The following is a 12,292-nucleotide window of genomic DNA, read 5'->3' on the forward strand; positions in this document are numbered from 1 at the left end:
TGGATTGACGTTAGGGTACAATCAGACCAGCAGGATCTGTATCATGCATTGATAGTAACAACAACTTGACCCCCTTGAGCTCTCGTGGTACAATCTTCTTCCCACGGAACCCGAACCTCTGATCTGGTCCACGGGAGAGGGAGGAAAGAAGATGTAGGACTTACGTCAATGGCTCGTTACGGAATAGGATAACCGAGATAATAAAATTCTTCCTCTTCCGTCTATATCCCCGGTTTTTTCTACCACTGCTGTTTCATCCACACCGCCATTGGCGGGCCTCAAGCAGTCATTGGATCCTATATGGTAGAGGTAGATATCCCTATGGGTTACTGAATCCTCCTCAGACAGCCTCGTTACAGCAGACGAAAGAACGAAAGCCAAATCATATCAAAGCTTTTTTCCATTTCAGAATGGATTCCTTCTTGAATAGTGATTAATAACATGGATAAGCTTACATCAACCCGTCAATCCCCCGTATATTCGATCTGTTTAATATTACTGAAATGGAAACAGACATGAGACTCATTAGCGAATCTACCCATCAAATCAATATATTCTCCATCTTTCCATTCCATATCTCCCTCTTCCACCTTTATCTATTAATTCACTCTATCATATTGGAACGAATATCATTAGCACTAGCAATTCGGGTGGTTCTAGAGAGTAGAAGGATTTTTCACAGATCACTTGTAGATTCTATTTCTTCCACATCAGAGAATAATTCTCCCAAGTCTATATCGGTAGTATCGAAGCAGGAAATAGATACTACGGTGAATACCTATTTACTTCTGGGGAAGTTGAAGTAGGAACAGAATCTCCTTCTCCTTACTACTTCTTAAGAATATTAATGACACTGAAGTAAGTAGACTAGCGAATCGATTTGGGGGATAGGGAGGAGGTAGAGGCAAACACACAGGAGGGAGTTGAAAATGAAAGAATGGAATATCAAAATTATTTTGTGAATCCTCTTGTATCGGGTAACAACCGAAAGGTATTTCGTACTTCTATTCTTAGTATTAATTGAATGACGAGGAGCCGTATGAGGTGAGAATCTCACGTACGGTTCTGTAGAGTGACACTGAAACTGACTCATCTGTCAACTATTCCACAACTACACCAAAAAAACCTAACTCTGCCCTACGGAAAGTCGCCAGAGTTCGATTAACCTCCAAGTTCGAGATAACGGCTTACATACCAGGTATTGGCCATAATTTGCAAGAACATTCCGTGGTCCTTGTGAGAGGCGGGAGGGTGAAGGACCTACCTGGTGTAAGATATCATATCGTTAGAGGAACTTTAGATGCTGTAGGAGTAAAGGATCGTAAGAAGGGGCGTTCCAGTGCGTTGCAGAACATTGTCGTAACTTGTATCATCGCAATGATTCCGTATCGGTTGTTCTGATATGTCAAATGCATAGCCGACCCGATAGTGGGAATGTTGCCAGGGGACCGAAGCCTGCTATTACGGAGATTGATTATTATCTTATTCGTGTGAAACAACTCGGTGTCCAGGGTATTGCATTCCAGTAAGTTGAGTCTTACCCGGACTCCCATTTATTTGGAAAATCTTCGAATGTCTTCTCTCTCTCAGAACGAGTTCGGACTACGATTATGGAGATTCAGTGGAGGTTTTGTGAACATTTGGTAATTGGATCAATAAACCCACGGACATTCTTGGTGAGATAAATGAAATACGGGATTTCCCTTCTCCTATTCGTGGGATGATGAAGAGGAAACGGATACTCAATGCCTAATGAGTAAATATGATTCATTGAAGTAACCCGAACTTACTTCAAGACTTTCTATTCAATCATATGGAAAGCTGCATTCGATGAAAGTCGCACGTGCAGTTTGGGGGGAGATCCTCGACTAACCGGCGGATCCACCCTACAATATGGAGTGAAAAAGCCCAAATAAGATTCTAAGATACAGTCGAGATAGAATCGGAATCCGACATATCTGTAAACTCATGTTACACCGGAGCAATGTAGCGAACAAAAAGAAAAATATAGAATCGGATCCGATTTATCGTAATCGATTAGTAAACATGTTGGTTGATCGTATTCTTAAAGATGGCAAGAAATCATTGGCTTATCAGATTCTCTATCAGGCTATGAAGCGGATTAAGGAAAAGACGAATAAGAATCCACTGTCTGTCCCGCGACAAGCAATACGTAGGGTAACTCCCGATATAGTAACAGAATCCAAACGTGTAGGTGGATCGACTTATCGAGTCCCCGTTGAAGTAGTACCTGCAGAAGGAAGAGCTTTGGCTATCCGATGGTTATTGATCGCGTGTCGAAAACGTTCAGGTCGAAGTATGGCTTTAAGATCAAGTGATGAATTAATGGATGCTGCCAGAAATTCTGGTAGTGCTGTACGGAAGAAGGAGGAGACTCACAAGGTGGCAGAAGCTAATAAGGCTTTTGCCCATTTCCGTTAGTTCCGGGTTCGTTTCAATCCACAACCTCTTATTGGTGGATTGAAACCTTCTACTCCGGAGCGCAGGGTATTAGGAATCAAGATACGCCAGAAGCATATGGATAAGCAGAAATTAAATAATGGGAGAAAGAATATCCAAGTCATAGGGGAAATTTTGTCACTGGTATAGTACCTCATGAAAAAGAGAAAGACTAGTGTCGAATCGTAAAGTCCATAACATCATCGACATGATCAACATGATCGACATGACCAAAGTGATCGACGCAATCGACGCAATCAACATGATCGACATGATCGACATGACTAGAATGATCGACACAATCGACACAATCGACATGATCGACATGATTGGCACTGCCCGCATCCCCGCGACTCCCACCATTCTCAACTATCTCCGCCTGGGGCGGACTACTCACCTCGGGGGGGGGGGGGGATGTCAGGCAACGCCAGCAGATATTTATCCTGTATGTCCCTCACCTCGAATCGATGATTGAGTCGTAGTACATCTAAGGCAAAGCTGGCATCTCCCATGATGTACTCGAGGAGCCGAACTAACGTTGACTTTCCCGTGGTTTATGATAATAAAAGGGAAATGCGTCTGAAAAGAGAGTCAAGGTTTGAAGAAGTATCGTGCGAAAACAAAGGGAAGTCTTCCCGTTTCTTCGGATATTCAATCAATATTAGATTAGTTGACACAGGTGGGATTCTGTGATATACTATGGATCAACAGGCTCATCAGCTTGGGTAATCACCAATCGTTTCGAAAACCAAAAATTACCACGACCGCAACTTTAGAAAGACGCGAAAGCGCAAGCCTATGGGGTCGCTTCTGCGACTGGATCACCAGCACTGAAAACCGTCTTTACATCGGATGGTTCGGTGTCTTAATGATTCCCACCTTATTAACCGCAACCTCTGTATTCATCATTGCTTTCATCGCAGCTCCCCCTGTAGATATCGATGGTATTCGTGAGCCTGTCTCCGGTTCTTTGCTATACGGAAACAACATTATCTCCGGTGCTATCATTCCTACTTCTGCAGCTATCGGTTTACACTTCTACCCAATCTGGGAAGCAGCTTCCGTTGATGAATGGCTATACAATGGTGGTCCTTACGAACTGATCGTTCTTCACTTCCTACTTGGTGTAGCTTGCTACATGGGTCGTGAGTGGGAACTTAGTTTCCGTTTAGGCATGCGTCCTTGGATTGCTGTTGCGTACTCAGCTCCCGTTGCAGCTGCTACCGCTGTGTTCCTGATCTACCCAATCGGTCAAGGAAGTTTCTCTGACGGTATGCCCCTAGGAATTTCTGGTACTTTCAACTTCATGATCGTTTTCCAGGCTGAGCACAACATCCTTATGCATCCCTTCCACATGTTGGGTGTAGCTGGCGTATTCGGCGGCTCTCTATTCAGTGCTATGCATGGTTCTTTGGTAACTTCTAGTTTGATCAGAGAAACTACTGAGAATGAGTCTGCTAATGCAGGTTACAAGTTCGGTCAAGAGGAAGAGACCTACAACATCGTAGCTGCTCACGGTTATTTTGGCCGTTTGATCTTCCAATATGCCAGCTTTAACAATTCTCGCTCTCTGCACTTCTTCTTAGCCGCTTGGCCCGTAGTAGGCATCTGGTTTACTGCCTTGGGTATCAGCACCATGGCATTCAACTTGAATGGTTTTAACTTCAACCAATCCGTGGTTGATAGCCAAGGTCGTGTTATTAACACCTGGGCTGATATCATCAACCGTGCTAACCTAGGTATGGAAGTTATGCATGAACGTAACGCTCATAATTTCCCTCTAGACTTAGCTTCTGTTGAAGCTCCTTCTGTAAACGGATAATACCTGTCTGGTCGTGCAGCATCACTAAATACCAAACCTCGCATAAGGTTTGGTATTTAATGGAGATTCGTCCGATGGAATGAATAGAAATAATAGTAATATCTCGCCATAATCTTACAATTATCAGTTTCCAATCTTGGATTCTGGGGAATCTTTGAAACACCCTTCTAGGATTACAGAGAATGGGAATCAAAGATATTCTCATTCTGATTAGCGGAACGCTTGTAGTCCCGTACCCACTGGAATAGATTGAGAATACATTTTTCACCTAACATATTTTTTCTTGTATTAATATATAGACGAATAATACGTACGCGCATCGAATGAATGACCCTAGTAGATCTTGTTCTCTCCCAGTTAAGAAAGCTGAATAGGGAAAGTAGGGGGCGGACGTAGCCAAGTGGATCAAGGCAATGGATTGTGGATCCATCACGCGCGGGTTCAATCCCCGTCGTTCGCCCATCAGGTTGGAGAACTCGTCTTTATCACTCGGAATAAAATAAGTTGATGAGGAGATAGATAAGACATAGATAGGTTTCTTCAACAATTCGAGATTCCCGAGACAGCTTCAGGTAGGTACGAATACACCCACAAATCACCACATCGAAAGTACTCACTCCATTGGGCCTTGAATCTTTCGATATTATCTATATAATGGAATGTGAGAGGTGGGTAGTATCTACCACATATAGATAAAGTGAAGAGAGATCATGAGGTAAGAGAAGTGGGAGAAGAAAAAGTAAGAAGTCCAGATTTATTCTCTGAAGTTCCGAAGTTAGCAGAAACCGATGGATTCCACTACTCATTTGAATCATTGAAAAATCAAGATCTAGGGGAATTTCTAATTGGTCTATTCTCCAGTTATGAACCCTCCATCAAATTATTTGACTTATGAATTCTGAGTTCAATCTTTTTACGGAATCTGCGCGATTCAATGAAGCGGGGTAATAGCGTGACTCCGGGAATCCTGATGTTACTAACAATACCAATTCCTATGCATCGTTCAGGTGAGAGAAATTTGATCGAAGGAGGTTCTATAGATCTAGCGAAACTAATTAATAGAACTGGTGGAGTAGTAAAAAAACCAGCAACAAATTCTGTTGAATCCTTCTATCCTCTTTCTCTATCAATAAGATGCTCACCTGCTGAAAAGGATAGAAAGGGAAAGACACGTAATTCTTACTATTCGGATTCAAACGGAAATATTTCCACAACTTCGACGAGGGAAGAACCGCAAGTTCCCATATATAGTGCGATGGATCCTTCGGTTTCAGATGGATGGAGGGTCCGGCTGATGAGGGATCCACTCCCCATCAAGAATATATCCAGAGATGTGACTGAGAGGATTGAAAAATCACTGGGGGATAAGAATCTAGAAGATTCAAATGAGTTTTTTGAATTCTATATAAATGTGATACTTCGTAAGGATGACTGTTACTAAAATGATTCTGATTCGTTACTTCTCCGGAAAATCCATGACAAGCAAAGGGTTAATTGGCTACAAACAGCAACATTAAGAAGCGATTCCTTCATTCCCGTAATATCGGACTTTTGGGACAAAATGTTACTCGAATCCAGGGATTCAGTAGATCGGCAGGGAGATGAATCACCGTTCTATTCCGAGCGGAAGGGTCTCTCCAATTTGTCTCTATTTCCACCCCATAAGAATACAATGTCATCTCGTGATGGTGTATCCCTATCCTATAGCGATATAAGAGATTGGTTAAATTCCATTGACGAGGGGAGTTGGACACTATTCCGGGATTACGCCGATTTTTATATGTGGCATTCCTGTCACCAAAGTCCTTCTCCATGGAATAAGGATGAGCGCGAATTGAATCTAACGAGATCTCTCTTAGAAAAGAGATTTATCGAACTTGATTATCTATCGGATAATCAATTACTCACTGAGGTACCAAGTATATTACTAGAAATTTCCTGTGGTTTCTCGAAGTATGTCTCCTCACAAATAGAGACATCTAGAGAATTGGAGGCTTTTCATAGCAACTCAAGGGATGAGTCTGATTCCAGAAATCAGAAGGTTGGGAAGGAGATACCTATCGAAGATACTTGTTTATCTAGTTGAAGTGAGGAGAGAAATCCAGAATATGATTCAATGAAAAGATCTGGAAATGGCTTTGTAGGCAGTTACTCTCCGGAGGAAAGAGCAATATCCACTGATGATTCTCCAGAGGCGGTGAGTCACGGCTTTTCAACAGAATCATCTATACATGAACTAGGTATGGGTCCCACCGCCGATGGAACTCCTATTAAGACATATTTGGCAGAAGAATGATATAAGAATTCCGTGTCTTTCGGTATCGGAAGAATATCTCATTTATGGAAAGTAGAGAGAGATTGTCGGCATTTTACACTCGACTCTCCTTTATTGTTGGGAGATCCTTTCTCCCCTTCTGTAGCGGGAATAGCAGAAAATGATTCCAATAAATGTATTGATTCTTCCTAGAATCGTAAGTGGTTCTTCCAATTATTGGGGTTAGATTCCCACGGAAATGAGGGGGAATTTTCTATTCTACACGCCTATTCACAACTAATAAATGAATCAAGAAACCGACTGACTGGATTTCTTTTAAGAGTTAAAAAATCGAATTTGATTTCCAGTAAGGTAAGAATTGGTAGTAGTAGCGAGGAACCTAGGAAAGCCTTTCTATCGAGAGGAGATCTATCATTTGGTGGAATACTTGACGAGGAATCAGAGATGCAAAATGGCGCATACTTCGATCTTGATAAGATTATTTCAAACCGTTTAGAGATCCTTTTCGATGTACCTGTAGAAAGAACTGATGGAAGTGAAAATCCTACTTTTTCAGATGAATCGGGAGAGGGAGGTAACATATCTTCAACATACTCTCTAGTTAGGGTATATGAACGAAATAGGTTAATATCTCTCTACTCAGTATACACGCTCTTTTCGCGTGACTATTTCTGTACATTAGCTAGTGAATATCTATCCAGAATCAACTATCAATTGGGTAGCCGGGAGGGGGGCGAGGGATCTACTGGTGTAACAAGAATTGCAATTGAATAGAGATTATTGGAATGGAGGGGTAACATAGAGCGTTTGTTGCATGAATGTATTATTTCCCCAATTGATGAATATCCAGATGTTCGGTCAAATGTGCACAGGTGGCTTGATACAATCAGAGACTTGTCTTTTTCCCCTTCCAAGAGAGTATTCGCAGAAATAAGATCCGACTTAGGTAGATCAATCTATGATCTGTCGATATTAGCACTAAATAATATTGGTATCACTATTCGTAGTACGGCTGGGAGGAACAACAAGTATCCCAAGGAATTTACCAATATATCATCTATTTACCGAATCATTATTCCCAAGTATATTAGTGAAGAAGCTTCGACAGATGGGATTGATTATCTTGTCTATAAATTGAACAATATAGATTATCCACTGCTTGATTTCCTTCTGAGTTCACTCAACCTCGATGAGAAGATATCCTTTCTCAAGAGAATCTTCGGTAGAAAAGATAGTTTCTTCATCGAGTCCGGATTGTTAATGGATGAAGAATCGGTAGGCTCCTCAATCTTCCTAAAACCCGCAGTTAATCCATTTCTTGTTGAATCATCCTGTATCGAATGTATTGGAACAAAACTCCCGAATGGTGCTTATTCCGCTACGGGAAGGCAGGATTGGGATCTGTTTCTGGATAATTTGAATTATGGGAAAGGTTCGAATAGGAATATTGGGAGTATTTCGGGATCCATTTCCGATGAAGTAGATACACCAAACTTTATAGATTACTCGCATTTACCCGTATTGAACTGTGCCGGAAGGGATTTTATCTCAATAATCAGAAGAAGGGATTCGTTGGTTGGAGGATACAGCAGTAGTTACTCTGACATCTTAGAGAATTCGTATACGGGCTCCGGTGATGAAGTCATCCCATCTCTTGAAATAGGATCCTTAGATACAAAAAATATCACTTCATCTATTCAATCCCAAGTGTCTGATTCGTTGTTACCCAATTCCTCGCAACGAACGGAAAGGGAAACTATTGATCATATACTCGCAACAACCGAATCGACTCCATCTGATCTGGATGAATCTGCGATACCACCACTAACTCATTCAGATAGATTTCTTGACTCTATTTCGGATCTAAGAGGACTACTGACGGGGTTGAACTTATCTCCTCGCGAAACGGGAGATTCGTCTCTATCTTCATGTGGTAGCGATGGAAATTACTTGGAAAGAACATTGATAAACTCTAAGCTATCGGCTGATTGGCGATCTCGACCCCGTCTCAAAAATTCGGGAGTGGATCAAGTCGATTCGGAGGGATCCATTGAGAAGAGATCAAACTCGAGGAATGATTCTATTGGGAATCAATTCTATCAAAATGATTCACACATTGGTTATTTTTGGGAATCAGAAGAATCTGAGACGCTTTATTGGTCAAAGAAATTCTCATTATGCAGCAGTGTAGCATCAAGATCTCCAACAGGATTAACTGGAGAGAAGGTTCTGTACGAAAATACGAGGCTTGCAGATACACGTGTCTAAAAAGAACCTATTCTTCCATCTCATCTCATTAATTTCGATGAGTTATCAAAGGATTTAAACAAATATAAGATCTCTTGGATCTTTTGGAGAGACAATATCTGCGAGAAATGGAGCCCATTCGGAGAATATATACCTCGGTTTTTCACCCCTAACTGGTGGAGATACTTTTATGATCTGATTAGAGAGATATATCCAGAAATAGTACTCAAAGTAAGTGATGACTTGAATTACACTTTCCCCGGAATTACGGAAAGAGTTGCTGAGGATATAGGTAATGCTAGAGCTTGTTTATCGTTAAGCCTAAGATCAAGATTCAGAAACGATTCCATCAGTAACGTATTATCTAAAATAGATCTCTCTATTTTCGAAGAAATTACTAACTAAACGCAGGTGTCGCATTCGAGATGGTCAGTCTTTAGATTTTCGAATAAGTATGCCCCATCCTACCTCGTTTTCTCGATATTATTTGTTCTTGCATTTCTCAAGCATTATTTATCTGCTGTTTCGGGTTCCAATTCCCCTCACTTGTGGAAACGTTTCAATATCACCGGATATTTAATAGACCCAATGCGTGGGTTTTATCTGGAAAAGGTAATGTATTCTCCCTCGACAAGGTAAATGTAAACGAAAGATCTACTGATACATTCCCTGAAGAGATTCCTGAATTATACAAATAATATAATCTTCTATTACCTTGTGAAAAATGAACTAGATTCGTGGATACTTCGTAGGAAAAGCTCCGACACCCTTAAGATTAATAAACAATTACTGACTCAATATCTAGTGACAAATAAAACTATTTCCAAGTATGAATCGAAATTAAATTCCAATTACGATTCATTGAGCGGTGGGATTAATCACGAACCCACCCCAGAAGAAGGATCTAATCTTTTGTCATACCTACTTCGGATTCGTCAAAATGATCTATCAAATTACGAGATCTGTGAGTTGGATCCTGCGGAGAAGTGGGCTCTTCTTGCCCTTGAAAGAAATATTCTCCTTTCAGCGACAATGAGACGAAAAGGCATTCCGAATATTCCATGTCGTGACGTACCTATTTTGCTTTCATCAGGATTATTACCATCTGAAGGAGTTCCACTAGTAGGACCCATAGAAACTGGACGATCTTATGTAGTTAGGGATATAGCATCCAATTCCTACTTTCAGTCGGTGAGACTGCCATTGAGGAAGTTGTTATACAACAGATCATATTTCAATAATGTACGTGGGACTTTCATTTCGAAACAGAGCGTAAACCGATTGAATCTTATTTTTGCAATAGCAAAAGAGATGTCTCCCTGTACGATATGGATTCAAGACATTCATGAGTTGAATGTTAATCGCCTGTATCACAGATTAGAAGCCGATCCCAGATTCTTACTCTGCCTAATATTGAGGAGTATCGGTAATGGGCGCAGGAATCCTTGCATTCGCAAGAATCTCGTTATTGCTTCGACTCATGTACCTGCAAAGGTAGATCCAGCTTCAATAGCTCCGAATTGGTCGAACTAATTGATAAATCTCCGAGGGTCTAACAGGCGTCAGCGTCAAAAAGAATTGTCAATTCTCTCGCGTGTCAAAGGCTTTGAAATAGAAGCTGATCCCTCTTTTCTCGAAGGTACTGGGTCTGGAACTACGGGTTATAGCAAACGAGATCTATTTTCTCCTGCTAATGAAGCATTATTAATCACTACTTCTAGAAGAAGAAAGATTGTATCCGATAGTGCAATTAAATTAGCTTTACGTAGACAAAATTCAATTGTTACGTATATAGGTAACGGAATCCGATTCGGTTCTGGATATGAAATACTTCCTTACAATATAGGAAAAGCTATTCTGAAAAATGGTTTGATAGATACTTCCCCTGCAGATCCCTCATTTATTGGTAGTAATACACTGAAGAAGAGGTTTTACCACTTGTATAACTGGTATTTGGAACCTTTAATAACCGAGTCAACAATTAAGGAATTCGCTATACTTCCGCATATCTTAGGGCTATTGGCCGGATTAGCAGCTCGTGATCCTTGGTTCGGAATGGATATGAGAGAGGAAGAGAATCTCGTTGTTATTGATAAAGTTGTAGAGAATGATTCTAACTTAGCCTGTGGTATCTCGGAAAACCTTTTGAGGGATTTCTTATGTTCAGAAATCTGTAGAAGTAGAAGTCAATTCGCTAATAGTCCTCCTCTTCCTTCTTCCATCGAACCCAGGTATTCTCCAGATATAATCTCTGCGAGTCGTTCTTATAAATCTACAAAGAAGGGGGTGTCTAAGATTCCAACTGATTCTGAAATGGAACAGTCGAGTGAAGTAGACTCGATTCCGAAGGAAGTGTCGCGTGGGATTACTTGGTCCCCCAAATTTTGGCGTTTTGGTTTCATGCGAAGTGGCAGTTATGAATCGATAAGAGTATTATCCGAATCGAATAATTTGTATAATTCGATCTTTTTTCATCGGAATCAGGATCAAATCCCCCAACGGGATTTCGAATTGAATAAGATTAAGTCTAGTGGAAAGAAATCGCATAAGAGAAAAGGATATCTTTTCAGTTACAAGAGAGCCTCGGGTAAATCGAGACAAAGAGACATTAAAAGATTAGAAAATTAATTGGATAATCTATCATTACGCGAGCAATTTCTTGAATTAGGAATCCCCAACTCATCTAATCAATACGAAACGCAATGTAATCGATCCGATGAACCAATTCTATTCCTGGGGGGGCGCTTCACCTGGGATCCCATGCTTCTATCTCAGCCGGATCATAACATTCCCTCTTCACGTCATAGTTTATTAGCGAAACAAGAACTGGTACGGAGGCTTTATGTTACTTACGGTACGAGGAGGGAGCGCGAGAAACATTTCTCAAATGAAAAGATTAGAAATTTCTTTCTTCTTCGTGGATATGACCGGAAATCGATAACTGAATTATCTACCAAGCGGTGGAAGAATTTCCCTTCGGGTGAAGAACGACACTTTGAATACGTCAAAGAAACCTAATTCATGCATATATATTTGCAATACCCGCAGATATTTGTTCCTATTCACTCGTATCAAAGCATTCCAATGGAAGATTTGCAAGAGCGATTCCTTCGTTTCAGGCTTATGGTTCATAGAGATAGATGGATGAGACGGAATCGTCACTCATCCAAAGATTTTCTCATTCATAACATGTTGTTTGAAAGTTACCACTACCTATTCAATCTATTTCGATTTAGTGGGACGTCACCGGATCGAATAACAAGACAATTATTGAATGGGAATTCGATATCGCATCATAAAATCTCGGATATTCTTGACTCAGTCTGGATCCCTAGCAATATATAGGGCTATTCAGGATTCGAATTGGTGAAAGGAAGATACATCTTTTCCCCTTACTGATGCAATAACTTCTGCTTATAGAATTCCGGATAATTACTAAGTTATAGATCACCTTCGGAGTCTTCCTATTCGGGAGATGGAAGCAACAT

The sequence above is a fragment of the Dipteris shenzhenensis genome, unplaced genomic scaffold (genome assembly GCF_047967505.1).
Source record: "Dipteris shenzhenensis isolate YYH24624 ecotype China unplaced genomic scaffold, Dip_SZ_1.0 scaf0447, whole genome shotgun sequence".
Lineage (NCBI taxonomy): Eukaryota > Viridiplantae > Streptophyta > Polypodiopsida > Gleicheniales > Dipteridaceae > Dipteris > Dipteris shenzhenensis.